This window comes from Lepisma saccharinum, chromosome 8 (assembly GCF_977018435.1).
Source record: "Lepisma saccharinum chromosome 8, izLepSacc3.1, whole genome shotgun sequence".
Taxonomy (NCBI): domain Eukaryota; kingdom Metazoa; phylum Arthropoda; class Insecta; order Zygentoma; family Lepismatidae; genus Lepisma; species Lepisma saccharinum.
This window is the reverse complement of record NC_139236.1, coordinates 37,675,213-37,692,634: the sequence shown is the minus strand read 5'-3', so window position 1 is coordinate 37,692,634 and position 17,422 is coordinate 37,675,213. Positions and strand designations below refer to the sequence as shown.

Sequence of the window (17,422 nt, the reverse complement as noted above, 5' to 3'; positions counted from 1 at the left end):
TGGCTTTTATGTCTTGCTAGAAGATGATGTTTGATTTTCTTCTTTAATTGTTTTTGCCGCGTACGGTTACTCTACGATCTTCCGTACTGAGGTCGAGTGTAGAAGATAAGTTCTTCTCCAGAGTTCTATGTAGATATGTGCTTGATTTTGTATTAAGTTTTTCAAGGAAATTTAGTACCTGAATGTTGTTTAATACTTTCTGTGTTAAAGTTAGCGGCTGTTATTTAGAAAAAAGTATTGATATTTAGCCAGTTCAATCCGTGTATTTCGACATGTGATCCCTTCTTTTGAGCTTATACATAAACCTTATGTATAAATTCTGTAGCTCATTAGTTAAATATATTTTTTGCGTTGAAACCAGAAAAGATTGATAAAACTAGAGATTCACACAGGTTTCCCCTTGACTTCGATACTTACGGTATTCTTTAAGTGATACAACGTGCGAAGACTTTGGTTGGGTTGTCTTTATTGTTCTAAAATATGCTCATTCTATATGGTAATCCATAACAAATTCAAGGTTATTTAAAGCATTGTCTATATTTAGTGAGTGGCTATTAAATTTTTGGGACTACAATGTTACATATGCTTCCACTTAGCTTCTTCAGAAAAAAAATCAAACTTATTATGATAAATTTTGATTGATTGAATTTAAAGTTTTGGGTGCTTCGACACATCAGGCCATTTTGCACCCTGCAATGAATGTGGGGAAGATCAACTTATCTAAAACCATTACCATAAGTTTAAAAAGATAAAAAAGGTGTGTAGAAAGCCTCTCAACTGCATTGGAAAAACACATTAAAAAGGTAAGGAAAGCTTAAAACTACCTCAGAAACAGTGGAAGAGATCTGCTCTTCTCAAAAACCTAAAAACGTTGCTTAAAACACTGACATCGTCACCCAACATGGATGACAAGTCCTTGGGAAGGTTAAAACTCTGTCTGAGGTTATTAATCGATTTAGTTAGTTTCATTTGTAGCAAATTCTTTTCCGCTCAGTCGTTTCGGTATCGAGATCCTCTTTGTAAAACAGGTTGTTATTGATTATGTCCTTGTATTGGAATCATGTACAATTACGTATCATTAATATGTTGCCGAAAACGAGCCACGCATCATCATCATATTGGTCCATATAGTGTTGTTGAGTATGTGTTTATGTTGGAATCATGTACAGCCACGTATCATCAGCATATTGGTGATATGTACTATGTATGCGTGAGGTTTTGTGCAAGTTCGTTACGTAAATATAAAAAGGAGAACTTCCAGACTACACCCTTGTGGACCTCCGTTCTGGTTACTAAGGCAATAGATCAGTTTGAGTTGAATCTGCTACTCAACCACTGCTAACAGAAGTAGGACACAAACCGAATTTTAGGCTTTTTCGTTACTTCCAATGCTCTGCAGTTTTGCAAGGGGAACTTCATGATTTACAAAATTTAATGCGTTGAAAAAGTCAACGCATACGACTAAAGAATTTTTGGATTTCAAAACTAGCTATTTTGTATGGCTGTTGTTGTACTTTGTTTGAGCCGAAAATCAGATGGCAGATACGGTTGTTACAAAGTGGATAACTGGTCGTGTATATTTTTTTAAAAAAAAATTGTACACACATTACTTATTGATAGTATACTTTAAAGAGGCTTATAGTTTGCAAATGTCACCCACAATTGTCTATTCGTTGCTTAAGAAATACACCATCTGTTACAGAGTTATTTATTAAAATGAGTATAGTGTTTAAGAAGAAAGAAAGTAGAAATGTTAACATCGTCTCAGATTGAACTCCGAATCCTATTGAATGCCCGAGTATTTAGCAAAATGTCGAGATTTTGTTTAGATAAATGATTAACAAAGTTTGGCCAAATTCGTCGTGGTAAATATGATTGTATAAAGTAGTAATTCGTGCTATTTGGATCTCGGTCATTGAGCTCCCTTCAATTTTACCTATCGTTTCCAAAGTTAGTTCTGAAAAGTTTCAGCTGTAATAGCCTGGTTGATGCACCAGAGTCCTCTATGTATACTTTTCTGACGTGGATTAAATACGAAGTTGGTCATGTTACGATACTTGATCAAAGACAGATAACATGTAGAAACTTGATATCCTGGTACAGTGTTTCGAGTTCAAAAAATTGCCAAAATTTGCTTCAAATTTCATTGCGGCAAATTTACCCCATACTTCAACTATGTGAAACGAAGAAAACAATTACTTTGAGAAGCTCATCTTCGGTCATTTCGTAGATCACGCTGATGTCACAGCAGTGCCGTAAACAGTGTCTTCCCTGCGTATGTATTTACTGCACGATCATCCACTAAAAGTGTTCTCAAAAAAATAATCAAATTTTATATGTTTTCATGCCCTTATAGTATATATAAATCGAAACATCATATTTTATTGTCTTTATCACTATTGAAGAGATCACATTTCAAACTATCAAAAACATTATGTCTTATTTTCGGACTTTTCCACTTAAATATGAATATTTTGTTTAAAGTTCACGATGAAGTTATTTTTTTTACATGTTTGATAAAAGTTGCTGGCAAAGAAAATTTGTACCGTAGGGTGTTTCAAAAGTCACGTAAACATTGTTTTGATCACGTGTAACATTAAAAATGGGAGAGCTATTCACGCCCGGTTTCCTACATTGTGAAGCTCCGTTCATTGAGATTTAAAAAAAAAACTGTTCGTTGCATGCAGGAAATTTGAAAAATAATTATTGCTAATTTCTGGAGGTGATAAAAAAATCATCATAGGAACATAATTGTCAAATTTACAATTGCAACCAGGCTAACATGTGGTTTGTGTCCTAAAGGTGGATCATGTGTAACGCTTAATTGATTTTGGAATATCAAGTTTTCATAGAATGTTACACTTTGAGTAATTTAAGCTCCCACTTCACTACCTACAGTGTCAACATTTTTTGTTATATGTCTTTTGTCTTTCTCTGCCGCCATCTGTTATCATTGTAGGGAACTATTTTATTATTGTGTTGGTCCTTAACAACCAACATATAAGCAAATAAAGAAAGGATAATTTTTGATGGTATAATTACTTTTAGACGTAGGTTCATCAAATGAAAATGAACCAACGTATCAGAACAAACTAAATCGCAGCGGATTCGTGGCTACTGCCTTCTTAGAGAAATTCATTTAAATGTATTTTTTCAAAACTCCAATATCGTTTATGAAAATGGGAAAGGAGTTCTAATAATTAATTTTGTGCTCAGAGATGGTGACAATAAGTAAATTAGTTCTGTAATAATATGAGCACAAAAAAAAACTGGTAAGAATTTCAATATGAAACTTTTGTAAACACGTAGTTCTTCTATCTTAGAAGATCTTGAGTGAAATATAGATTATGATTGACTTATCAATAAACATTTGCGAGAAGAGTACATTTATGTCTAAATGAATTTGTTATATAAACCTCTATTTCAATATCACCTGATCTAATTTACTGGGAAAATAAAATCAAAAGTTAGACAATGATCGTAATTAATTATCATAAGCAGATAACCTTTCTTCAGTCTTGGTCGTCATTCGATGGACTGAATAGAGGTTATATTTAAATTTCGCTAATGTCATTGGTTTTGTTGTAATTTTAAAAGCAATATTTAAAAAGGTGACCTTTCTAATAATATTTAATACTGTATAAATTTCAATGACATTTTAAAAACATCGAATGGATTGTAAATTGTATTTATCTTAAAAATGTTATTTAAGGTAACTATAAATATATTATTTATAGTTTTTGAGGTAGTTTATAAGGTAAATATAAAAATATTATTTTAAAGATTTAGTTCGTCTAAAATTTAATAAAGTCTTGCAAGAAACATTCATAACCTCAGAATATACAAAATTCTGAGTTCTTTGTACTATATCTGTTTTATTCAAAAATAGCTTTATTAATTCATTATGGAAATTTAACTATTCGGAGCAGTTCTGATAAAACCCGACGTAGATAAGTGCCATCTTTCCAGATTATGATCACTAGAAACCCGATTTCAGCTGAACTTTTATGCTGGAATACAGACAGAAAACAGTAGAACGAGCAGCGCCATGTAAACACAGGTGAACGGTCACACTGACACTGAACTACTCTGGAGTGCACGGCCGAATTTCACCGACCACCGTGTCGAACCAAATCATTTTGGTTTTATCGGCTGATTTCGCCAGACGAGTGGGGCCTTGCGTTCTTTATACTTGATTTCTTGCGCTGTTTCGGTCACAATTGTGAACAATAAACGTTTATTGACTTGCGGACATGGCGGTATATATCGAGAAATAATGAAAGGGGTTCATCTTTCTTCAGTTCAAGAATAGTAAAATTGTAATGGTTACAGACCGTTAATAATAACAGTAATAACTATTGCTTAAGTAAATTATTATATTTGTAAATGGGTTACTAATTATTATCATTAAACAGTTTACAATTATTGAATTGTATATTTTCTTTAAACAATTTCATTGTATTTATCAATACGCAGCTATTAACAATATTATTATTCTTGTATATTGTAGAAGTGCATTCATATTTCTATTTTCACCTTTTGAAAAATATATCAAAATATGTCTGAATTTTCACTTTTTCAGTAGCACACAATTAATTATTGCAAATTACAGCATATGTTGTGCATAACATATTCTGAAACATGATTAGATTATGAAGAAATAAACATTGAAGAACATTTTTTAAAAAATCTTCCAAGTAACATAATGATATGATTAATTGTTTATGTCATTATGTAGTTAATGCATAATGTTTACTAAACCAAGGTGGGGGTTGGACCGGTTAAACCCTCCCCTTATATACGGCCATGCTTGGAGAGATACATCAATAAAGAATTATCACAATCTCATGTCAGGAAACTATGGCTTTAAATTTATTTTTCGTTATGAAATATTCCAGGTGTGTGAGGGAAGGGATCGGAATATGAAATTATTTTTTTTAAAAAAAACGACGTTCTAGACGGGAATAATTCACCATTTCCAGACTTAGTCTGGACATGTTGGGGACGGAAATTGTTCGAATTTTCCCCACAGTGTAAAAATCTCGAATTGTACATACTATTCCCCACTCCTAAATTGATTGTTTCTGCATTTGAGGAAGAAAAACTGCCAATTAAGCAATTTCCGGTACTTATCGTGTAGAAAACATCACGAATTTACCACTTTTAAACACGATAATTTGGAATTTAAAACAAAATTGGAATCACACAGGAAAAGGATGCAAGTTTTGTGTGAGTGCAGGTGTACAGACCTCAACTGCGTGGCGCTATCGTTCATGGTAGATAAAGATAGTGGTCACGCCACAACAGCGCACAATGTATCGTATTGGATGTGAAATTTTCGAGTGTTATATGCTATGACGCTCCAGGAGAACTGAGAACTCCAACCGGTATTATCCCTTACTTTGGAAGAAGCCCCCCACAGGTCACTCTCGCAGCGCCTGAAAGCGCAGGTGGGAGGAAATTTGCCGGGGGAGATCAACTACTCCAAATAAAATATGACGTCAGAAACCCCATCTGAGTATAAGTAATTTTTGTATGACGCTCCAGGAGAACTGAGAACCCCAACCAGTATTTTTCCCTTGTTTTGGAGGAAGCCCCCCCACAGGTCACTCTGAATAAAATTTAAATTACCATAAATCCTTTACCACTTATGGTATTTAATGCACTCTCAATGAGTTACAAACACACTGTACACAGTTCAACTATTAATCATAGAAAAATACAAGATTCTTGTTTTTTTTTAAACAAAGAATGCTCGAACCAGATAATGAAAACGTCGCCTGTCAGTTGATGTACATCATGACGTTGCACACGATTTTTGTGTAATTTATCTTGCAACAAACGCCTCACACGAATGCATGCATATTTGTACACTGTTAATTTTTGGTAGATCTACCTAATTTGCGTCGACATGAGCTCATGCTAAAAGTTTGGAAAGCAACAGCTTACCTTCTGTAGCCGGGAAAAGACGCCATGCCGTTGTCCCTCTGTGGACTATTTGGGCACGATATTTTTAACATATCACTTACGCATCTTCCTTCTCCAAATCTTAAAGACGTTCCTCACCCATTACCGGTGTGGAAACAACACTCAGTCCTTGTCTCACAAATGTGTGATCACCAAAATTTTACGGGAAAAGATTATCCCTTCTCTTCACCAACAAGCTTCTTCCGCTCCATCTTTTCCAGAATCAACCGCTTTTTTTCTTCCTCTTCTTCTCACCTGTACCACCGTCTTTTTTGTACAACAGAATTAACTCGGATAATTTGTCAGTTAAAATAGTTGTATATTATCACAATACTTGCAGATGTATATGTCCAAGATATTTTTGTAATAAACGTTTGAACAAACTGTCTATCTATATTCATGCGATAGCATGGAGAATATTACGCTGTAAATTTTATAGGTTTTCGCCATCACTGCAAATTGTCCTTGCGTGCAGCCGCCATCACATCAAAATGTCCTTGTGCATAGCGAAAGCTAACTGTTTTTGGCGGTAAATTTTACGACAATGAGATCTTCAACAACAAGAGATTAAAATTTGTTATAAAGGCACTTGCAAAACTATGACTTTGAATTTAACTTCGAAATAACATTCACGTACAATGTGATTTAAGAATTTTACAATTTATAATGACTTACAAATGGTGCCATCTAGCGTTATTTTCTGAACTTCGTATTGTACCGGTTTACGGATGTAAGTAGATTATTTAAATGTTCTCAACATTCATTACATTCTTTTAATATTATGATGCCATATGACAATAACCGTCATATTTGGCGCCCAACAGGGGCTAACCCTTGCCAAAGACCAATAACATATTATCAATAATTAGGTTTGGTCAATACTATTTGACTAATCATAAATACATATACTTGTTCTTAAACAGTCACATAATTACAGATTCATTACACTTATATACACTATATACAATTCTAATCATCATCTAGATGATTCTTTTATTCTACATAAAGAAGAAACACCGAGCCTTGCAACAGGTGCCCAACATTCCAGTACAGGATCACTTAGGCTTCAGGACCCCGCCACACTATACCGAATTTTGTTCCTGAAAAGTCGCATTCCATCAGAGACTTATGAACGTTATAAAGTGCCATTTGTTTTAGAAAGGAAGACTCCCTGGGGCGTATTCGGATTGTGAATATATTTAAACATATTAGAAAGAATGAAGGAAAATCTCAGGTTTTTTATCTCGTATGCTGGTTCGCCGCAGAATTACATCCACTTGACCTCCTGGCCCGCCGCAGACTAATTCACACTTAACCCACACGAGACTTTACAAAACCTTATTCCTCTCTTCCCACAACCTTACTTTGATTCCCCTTGCCGGAAGCTTCTCGCTCATCAGCAACCTCAAGTTGCTTCAGCCACTGCTCCACATTCTCTAAATTCAAACCCCTCAACTTATTCTTCCAAACCACCAACTTGTCCTCTGAGCAATTCCACAATTTACAGTTCTGAATGGATTGGTCAACTATTTGTTCCCCTGTGACACAATCTATCAACGATAGCGTAGAATCTTTGTTGTTTTTTACACAAAGATAAGGACCAAGAAAGAGTTCACAATATTTTTTAATCACTTTATCCGCCAAACCGCTCAACGTTTGATTTTTTACAAAGACCAAGGCGCCCTCTTTAATCACTGATTTACCATTCTCCTTGGCATTAAACTTTATCAACTTACCTCGCCTTTTTTGGTGACTAGTCAGATTGGCCATTACCAATTTGTCATCCCATGTGACATTAGTATCCTGGGCAACTACAGACGACAAGTCAACCAGACGCATAGGCATGTTTAGTCTTAACTCAGCCGGAGAATAACCTGTCTGTGACGAAACAGATCCATTCAACAATTTCAATGCTTCCGGCACCTTCTCTGGCCACTTGGTATGATTCGAAGAACAGAGCACCCTCATTAAACGATTTAATTCTGAATGGTAACGCTCAACTAAATTTGAGCTCGGGTGATATACGGGAGTGAAAGTTAGTTGTACCCCCAAGATTTCATAGCATTCCTGAATATATTTGATTTGAACTGAGGTCCATTGTCTAAGACTATTCTTTTAGGAACTCCTAAGTGAACAAAGTAAATGTTTGATAATTTGTTCACGATCGTGTAGGCATTGCTGTTAACAACGGGATAAGCCACTAAATATCTCGTCGCTGCGTCTAACACAGTGAACAAAAACCTTTTTCGTTTTGGCCCCATTATAAACGGACCCTGTAAATCGATGAATAATAACTCTCCAGGCTTATGAGTAAAATGTGACCTGGCTACAAATTTTGACGGATGTTTGTTTGGCTTAGTTCGCTGACACAGATCACAATTTTTTATGTATGTTTTTATGTCAGTCTTCATTCCACTCCAATAGAACGTGCGATAAATTTGAGCTAAAGTTTTGGCCACCCCAAAGTGTCCTTTATTATCATGACAAGCTATTAAAATTTTACCAATTAATTTGACTGGGACGCAAATCCTCAAACGCGAGTTATCATGAAAGTCCTTGATATAGAGAACATCATTCCTCATACAGTACGTTTGACTCCATGATCTCGAACGAGGTTGGACTTTCTGTCCTGTTCCCATCAGGTTGTCAATAATCTCAGATAATTTATCATCTTGACTCTGTAAACTTATCAACTCTTCTTTCGTGAACACTTCCTCATCTGTTTGTGCACCAACGGATACATTTATCATAAATTGTGAATCAGAAATGTCAGGAAAGCTACTACTAAGAGTGTCTGCCAAAATATTGTCTACGCCTTTACAATATTGAACAACGAAAGAATACTGTTGAATTTGGATAAACCACCTCGTCAGCCTGGCATTCCAAGAATGTGCTGATTCTAACCAAGTGAGGGATTTATGGTCGGAAACTACAACAAACTGTCTGCCTTTTAGGAAGGAGGAAAATTTATCAATCGTGTACAAAATAGCTAATACCTCAATTTCGGTGGAAGTGTACGATTTCTCATAGGACTTCAACAGTCGGCTGACAAAACCTAAGGGCTTGACGTTACTGTCAATAAGCTGATAACAGTAACCACCTACCCCAATTAGGGAAGCGTCTGTTTGAATGTAAAATGTTCTTTCAAAGTTGGGATAGCTCAGAGTGACCTCTTGGACGACCAAAGCCTTTAACATCTTGAGCGCTTTATCCGCTTCCATGGTCCAATGCCACTTGGTCTTTTGTTTCAACAACTCGTATAAAGGGTGAGCCACAAGTGCATAATTGGGTATATACTTAGATAACCAATTAAAACATCCCAATAATCGCTGAAGCTGTTTCAAGTTTTCAGGTTTGCGTAGCTGGACTATACTTTCCACGTACATAGGATCTTTCTTAAAGCCACAGGTAGTGACTAAGTGTCCCAGAAATTTAAATACCTGTACGGAAAACTTGCATTTCCCTAATTTTAAGGTAAATCCTGCCCGCTGCAACCTTTCCAGTACCAAACCTACATGCTTCATGTGCGATTCGAAGTCTTTTGATCGGATAATAATGTCATCAACGTACACTACTACAAAATCCATAAATGATCCAAGGACCCGATTCATGACATCAACAAATATGGCCGTGCCATTCACTGATCCAAAAACTACTCTCTTAAATTGGTACAAAATTCCTTTTAAGGCAAAGGCCGTATACTTACGACTACTTTCATGAAGAGGAACTTGCCAATACGCATTTCCCAAGTCAAGTGAGGTGAAGTACTTGCAGCCAATGAACGACGTCAACAAGTCATTAATTCTCATGGGAGCAAGTTGCATCGGTTTCACGTGGGAATTTACTTTCTTCAGATCGACACATAGACGAATATCCCCGTTGGGTTTTGGCACAACTAGCAGAGGCGAACGATGTTCTGAGACAGAAAGTTCAATTACCCCCCAAGCCAACATTACATTCAGTTGTTGCTTTACCTTATCCCTATAGGCATATGGGATAGGATAATTTCGCGCCACGATTGGTTCGTCTGTGTCTACCTCCATCCGATGCACGTATTCGGTACATAAACCCGGTTTATCAGTAAACATCAGCTGGAAGTCATAGAGTACATCGATCAAACGTGAATCTAATTTTCTACCTTCATCTAAAGAGGCGTTTATTTTATTTTCAAAGTTTGATCGCTCAAGGTTCGAAGTTTCTGCCACGAAGGACATATTGGCAACTGACAAATCTTGCTCATTGGACATTATGTCAGCAAGTGGAGTGAACTTCAAAAGTGTTCTGCCATTTGGAGTTTGGTAAAACAAAGCCTCAACATCGAAGTTCAATTCCCCATGTATACCGTATATAACATCTAATCCTAATATGATGGGTACATTTAGTTTTTTGACAACCACAAATTGCACATAAAATTCATAACTTCCTAAATTGACATTCAATCGCGTAATACCCTCTACCGATTTAGACTTCGTGCCCGAATAATCAATTAACTTAATACTTGACGCCGACTCCAACCTAGGCCGCGAGACCGACGATGATATCAATTTCCAGGTGTCGTAAGCCAGGAGGCTCAGTTCCGCACCACTATCACAGAGGGCTACGAACGGTTCACCCATAATAGAAACATTGATCATTGCAGATCCGCATCTTTGATTACTAGTATTAATTGGCGTTATAGAATTTATTGATTCCCCCAGATCAAACTCATCAATACCCTCCTCTATATTTACAAATAATATGGCAGATGACTTTAATTTGCCCTCACCCCCTGCCCGTTGGTAAGGGTCCTTTGTCGGTTTTCCGACCTCGACGTTTCCTTTCTATTTACTGGAAATTCTTCGATCGCATGGATCTCAGCTTCAACCACGAGTTGAGACGCTTGTTTGAAGTTAGTACGGCCCAAAACGTTGAATACACCCCTACTTCGAAGAAGGTCCACCACCCTGGCCATTCCTGCTCTGTTCCAGTGAATTTTATCGATCTTGCCTCGCGAGGGATTCCCTAAATATTCTTCATACAAATCACCCCGAATTTCATTTTGCTCTGTGAAGAACAAAGGCACAATATCAACTACTCTAACATTTTTTCCATTATGGAACGACATAATCAGCTCATTGATGCTCTGCCACTTTCTCCACACACTGGTACCTTTGTCGCGCATAATCCGTACCAGTGGAGGTATCGTTAGCCAATGTATTTCCTTTGTCCGTTTAGACAAAAGATCCAACGTCTGCAATAAACTTTGCTTAATAGCTTCTTCAGACCTAAACGTGAGAATATCATTTGTCCCAATTAATATAACTACCGAGTCAGACAGCTTTTGACAAGACCGAAGTCTTTCGTTTAACTGTTCAGCAGTTTGACCACTGATCGTTAACCCTACGCCGCGGTTGCCCCTCTGATCACATTCAATTCTACAACTTGTATGATTTTGAGCTAACCTTAGCAACATGCTGTCCCCTACTAGTTGTTTATTTTCCAACAATGGTGACAACGAGTAAGATTTAGATAATGCATCTGAACCTGTGCTAGTAGACACCGAAGCACTTGTGCTTTTGGGAGGATCTATATTTACCGACCTCACATCACCTCCTACAACGTGAGGGGTAACTCGTTTCCCAACGACTTGTCATTTGATGTAGACACCTTGTTTAAATGGCGTGATTTGGACTTTGGACTTCTATACCACAGCCTTTCCCCATCTGAAGGAGGATTACTTGGTTATTTCCCAGGTTCTTTTCTTCAGAGCTAGGTGACCCTAACGCCACCATATTTACTCCGCCCCTTTGACCCTTTACCTTAGGAGAAGAAGGCCAATCCCTTTTTACTGATACATCCTTTAGCGACTCAAAGTTTTCAATAACATGAATTGCCTCCGAGAACGACGATATGTCTTCCATTACAAAGTGCTCTTTTAGTTTATAAGGTAAAAGAATGCCCATTTGCGCAATAATCTGCGACTCTTCGGCTTTACGTTGGATCGTACGCAGGAGTTTAAAGTTTTTTGAGAAAAACTGTAAGACACTCTCCTCCGAGGTCTTGATATATGGCGCATTCAGAATTTTAGCCAAACATGAACGTTTCCACCTAGAACTCTCATAGTAGTTTATGAATTCTTTCTTGAAAAGATCATATGTTGTAACGCGATCCTTCCGTTCCGCAAACCAAAGCTTGGCGCTTTCTGTTAACAATTTTGGGACATACTTTATGTATTGCCCTTCCTCTACCCCATAAAGCTCTAGCAGCTCCTCAACCTTCTCCAGGAATTCGGATGGAGTTACTGTAGTTATTAACCCACTGAATTTTGGAAATTTCATTAAGTCCTGAGGTTTTATACTAAAGACTTTCGCTTGAGTGTTTCTATTATTATCGTTAGTGTTAGAGCGTACCGGATTATCCTTTATTACCTTTGTCTGAGGTTCTACTAATCCTTGCAACCCTTTCAGTTTTGCCTTCCCATGCCTGGTCTTAATGTAACTCTTCTTCTTTGACGTCAGATAGCAATCACCCGACCTATCCGCCTCACTTAAGGAATCTACATTTTCAGGCTGAGTGGACCTGAAGTGGTTGAATTTTGAACATCGAAGTGCAGAATCTCCATCTGATTCTTCAGTAGAAGTGGCTTTGTTTACACCACGCTTCCTTAACGCCCCCGACTCAGAGTAATGATAACCAACCCGCCTTACTTTGATCCCATCAGCATTTGGCTTTACGAGATCCTGATCAGAGCCCCTAGACTCCCACCTAGCCAAGACCCCATTGAACCTTGCCAAAGAACTTTCCATCGATCAAAATGTTAACATAACATCAGCCGGTAAACTATTCATCCCTGCAGCACTATCCTCAACCCCGTACAACGAACCCCTCGGAGTTCCCTGAACCGATGAAAAAACTTCCTTCTTGACTACGGTTAAGTCACTATCACTGACAGCCTTTACTACCTTCTTTCCTTCAACAATCCGAACCGACGGAGTCTTCCTTACTACTACTCTATCCATCACTTTCTCCACAACCTGTTCCTCCAACAATTTAAAACTATTTTCATTATCCAATTTTAACTGTCGTATTGCCTGCTGCACACCCTGTACTTCCGAGTCTAGTCTTTTAGCCAACCCCTCATGCTTCTTTTCTAATCTTTCGGCTCTACTCATGCATTCAATCCTGTACTGGGATACTGACAATGCAAGCTCTTGAAGACCTTCACTTGTCTTCGTAGTGTCCTGTTTTAACTCCAACATGGATTTATTGGTTAGAGATAAATCCATTTGAAGCTTACCAACCAAGTCACTGGTATGAGACAACAACTCAGATTTCATTAGCTCTGTGTTTTCTCTGGATGCCTGACTACTTTCTTTAATAAAAGAAAGCAAGGTGTCCAGAGTCACAGGTTCCTGTTCTGTTCCCATATTCGTTTCCTATACTTAATCGTTACTAATTTGAATTACCCCTTCCAAACTATCATAATAAGACAAGTTTAAACAAACAACAAGAGGAACTTAATTCCAACTTATTTATTTTAACTTTTTTTATTTAAACTTATTTATTTGACTATTTATTTAAACTTATTTGTTTAAACTTATTTGTTTTAATCTTACCCCAGCATCAAACGCTCCACCCTGAGTCTCATGGATCTTATTTATGACCCTCCAGGAGAACTGAGAACTCCAACCGGTATTATCCCTTACTTTGGAGGAAGCCCCCCCACAGGTCACTCTCGCAGCGCCTGAAAGCGCAGGTGGGAGGAAATTTGCCGGGGGAGATCAACTACCCCAAATAAAATATGACGTCAGAAACCCCATCTGAGTATAAGTAATTTTTGTATGACGCTCCAGGAGAACTGAGAACCCCAACCAGTATTTTTCCCTTGTTTTGGAGGAAGCCCCCCCACAGGTCACTCTGAATAAAATTTAAATTACCATAAATCCTTTACCACTTATGGTATTTAATGCACTCTCAATGAGTTACAAACACACTGTACACAGTTCAACTATTAATCATAGAAAAATACAAGATTCTTGTTTTTTTTTAAACAAAGAATGCTCGAACCAGATAATGAAAACGTCGCCTGTCAGTTGATGTACATCATGACGTTGCACACGATTTTTGTGTAATTTATCTTGCAACACACGCCTCACCCGAATGCATGCATATTTGTACACTGTTAATTTTTGGTAGATCTACCTAATTTGCGTCGACATGAGCTCATGCTAAAAGTTTGGAAAGCAACAGCTTACCTTCTGTAGCCGGGAAAAGACGCCATGCCGTTGTCCCTCTGTGGACTATTTGGGCACGATATTTTTAACATATCACTTACGCATCTTCCTTCTCCAAATCTTAAAGACGTTCCTCACCCATTACCGGTGTGGAAACAACACTCAGTCCTTGTCTCACAAATGTGTGATCACCAAAATTTTACGGGAAAAGATTATCCCTTCTCTTCACCAACAAGCTTCTTCCGCTCCATCTTTTCCGGAATCAACCGCTTTTTTTCTTCCTCTTCTTCTCACCTGTACCACCGTCTTTTTTGTACAACAGAATTAACTCGGATAATTTGTCAGTTAAAATAGTTGTATATTATCACAATACTTGCAGATGTATATGTCCAAGATATTTTTGTAATAAACGTTTGAACAAACTGTCTATCTATATTCATGCGATAGCATGGAGAATATTACGCTGTAAATTTTATAGGTTTTCGCCATCACTGCAAATTGTCCTTGCGTGCAGCCGCCATCACATCAAAATGTCCTTGTGCATAGCGAAAGCTAACTGTTTTTGGCGGTAAATTTTACGACAATGAGATCTTCAACAACAAGAGATTAAAATTTGTTATAAAGGCACTTGCAAAACCATGACTTTGAATTTAACTTCGAAATAACATTCACGTACAATGTGATTTAAGAATTTTACAATTTATAATGACTTACAAATGGTGCCATCTAGCGTTATTTTCTGAACTTCGTATTGTACCGGTTTACGGATGTAAGTAGATTATTTAAATGTTCTCAACATTCATTACATTCTTTTAATATTATGATGCCATATGACAATAACCGTCATAATGCCCACTAGTACAGCGGAAGTCTGTAAACCTGCACTCACTCTAAACTTACATCCTTTCTGCGTTACAACAAACTGTTCAGAGATATACGTACATTAACGTATTGTACACAACGGTTTACTTTTCTGACATCTCAAACGGATCACCCGGTATATTTTTGAGTAAGAGCATTTCGAACAGTATCATTCTGTACATAAAATTCTACCTGCACATTGACGATTTTCTTATTGCATTGTGACCACCACATCGTCTGAAGGTACGACAGTCGAACTCGGCAGAACAGGGCAGTACTAAATTTCGGATGAAATCGGGTCCAACTTCTCCACAAGGTTAGACATGTTAATAACCAGGGCTTTGATTAATATGTAATAACAATTGGCCTTATATGTACATATATATGAGCTAAAAGTTGGCAACATATGGACTAATACATGCGCAAAATGACCCCCAAAGATGCAAAGAATACTTCGTCATAGTAATTTCCTCATTTGTGTGATTTCAAATAAAATAAAGAATTTATTAATTTCGATTGCATTAATGCTTAATAATGACAATTCACAGAAAACGAACTAAGCCTAATCGAATAGGTAAGATTGTAAAAAAAAAAACAGCTTTTTGCAAACATAAGATATGTAAAAGAATAATTTGAATAAGATAGTTTTACATGGATTTCATTAAATGGTAGTTTGACGAACAATTTAGCAAAACATTCTCATAGAATGTACTTCTTGATAAATTCATTTTTATTCATTTTTTTATACTTTTAATACAATGCGAAAAGTGGCGGCGATTAGGGGGGCGAGGGGGCAGTTGCCCTAACGTTTCGCCACTTTTGCCCCCGCACTATACTAAACCTTATATACAAAGGGAAATATACTGTCTTTGCCCCCAGTTTTGGAACCCAATCGCCGACACTGAATTCGAACGTGTTAAACCTCAAAAATCAGACGCAGACCACAACACTCCTGCTTCAGCAGTATTATTACCGTGCTGTGATGGTCGACAATCGGATGCCTTTGTTGTACATTTACAAATGATCCTCCTGTCTTCCGCAACAATAACAAGTATAGTACATATACTACCACCATTCTATAAGCTGCGTGGCTTTTTTTGTATGAACATGTCACCCAACAAAGCATGACAATTTTAAAAAAGAAAACAATATGCATCGCATTAAACAGCAAAAATGACAGCCTCCATTCCAAAATGATCAAATATGGCCAATGCGTGAAAAAAATCTGTTGAAATATGTAAAATTAAGTATGTTTTCCGTAAATATATAAAAGTATGTATTAAGGGTGGAAATATGGGGAAATATTGACAATAAAAGTATGTAATTTACATGTAAACCCTACCCTGGTAATAACACTATACATTAAGTAGCAATGAAGTATTGTAGTTTCAGTGCAGGGATAATTAATAATATCTTATCCAAAGACATTGTATCAATTGACACGTTTTTTGTTCTGTGTGAGTTATAGGCTCAGCGTGTTTCTTTCAGTAAAGTGAAGGCATGAAATATAGATTATTTTAATTTAATATGAAGAAATTATTTGTACGCACTTTTTGAGTGGGATATGTAGAGTTATATTCGTTTTAATACACTTAGAAGTTGCAATCTTGTGTGACACAGACACTCACAATCTTCAAAAAGAGTTCCTAGTAGTGGAAATAATGTTATATGGAAAAGCATTATGATATTTTACAGAAGGAGATTTGTGGTTGGTCATTAAATTACAATTACTGGATTACCTATCAGATTAGTGGAAAGTTCTTTACCTCCGCGTAGTTCTTTATTTAGTTATATTACAACTAACAATTGTCACAAAAAATTATAGTAATCGAAAGCGTTTTTATAGATATTTAGGGTACACTCTTTATACTTGAAGCGGTTTAGAATAGTTATGAACTTTCCGCCTTCGGTTAATTAAAAATTCATAATATTGTGCTGTCATCTATGAACGAAAGTACAAGATTGATATTTTAAAATGTAATTTCATTGTAATTAATTTTGAGTTTTATTTTAAGTCCACTTTATATACAGATAGGCTTATCGTGATTGGACCTACATTTTACAGTGGCATACAAACCACCATGTGCCTCCGCCGGGTTAACGAACCCGGGTGCTCAAGGAGACGACATTGCCGCTATGCCATCGGGAAGGAACTAATTTCATTGTAATGAACGTCTCTAAAATATATATTTGCTGGAGATATGATATAAGCTAGGATGTTCTTATGGCAAGGGTGTATAATGTATGCATTTTATTTTTATAAGATTGGCTTCAAAACAAGTAAGGCTCAACCCAGTGGCGTACGCAGAGAGGGCTGATGGGGCTACAGCCGACTCCGAAATTTTGGGAAAATCAACATTTTCAGATAAAAGCAAAAAAGA

General features: G+C 36.9%; 1 protein-coding gene across 1 annotated transcript in view; it reads left to right on the top strand.

The window, feature by feature from the left end:
• Nucleotides 1-17,422, top strand: part of LOC145991733 (glutamate receptor 1-like) — a 682,690-nt gene that overhangs the window by 1,233 nt on the left and 664,035 nt on the right. The window lies entirely within an intron of this gene.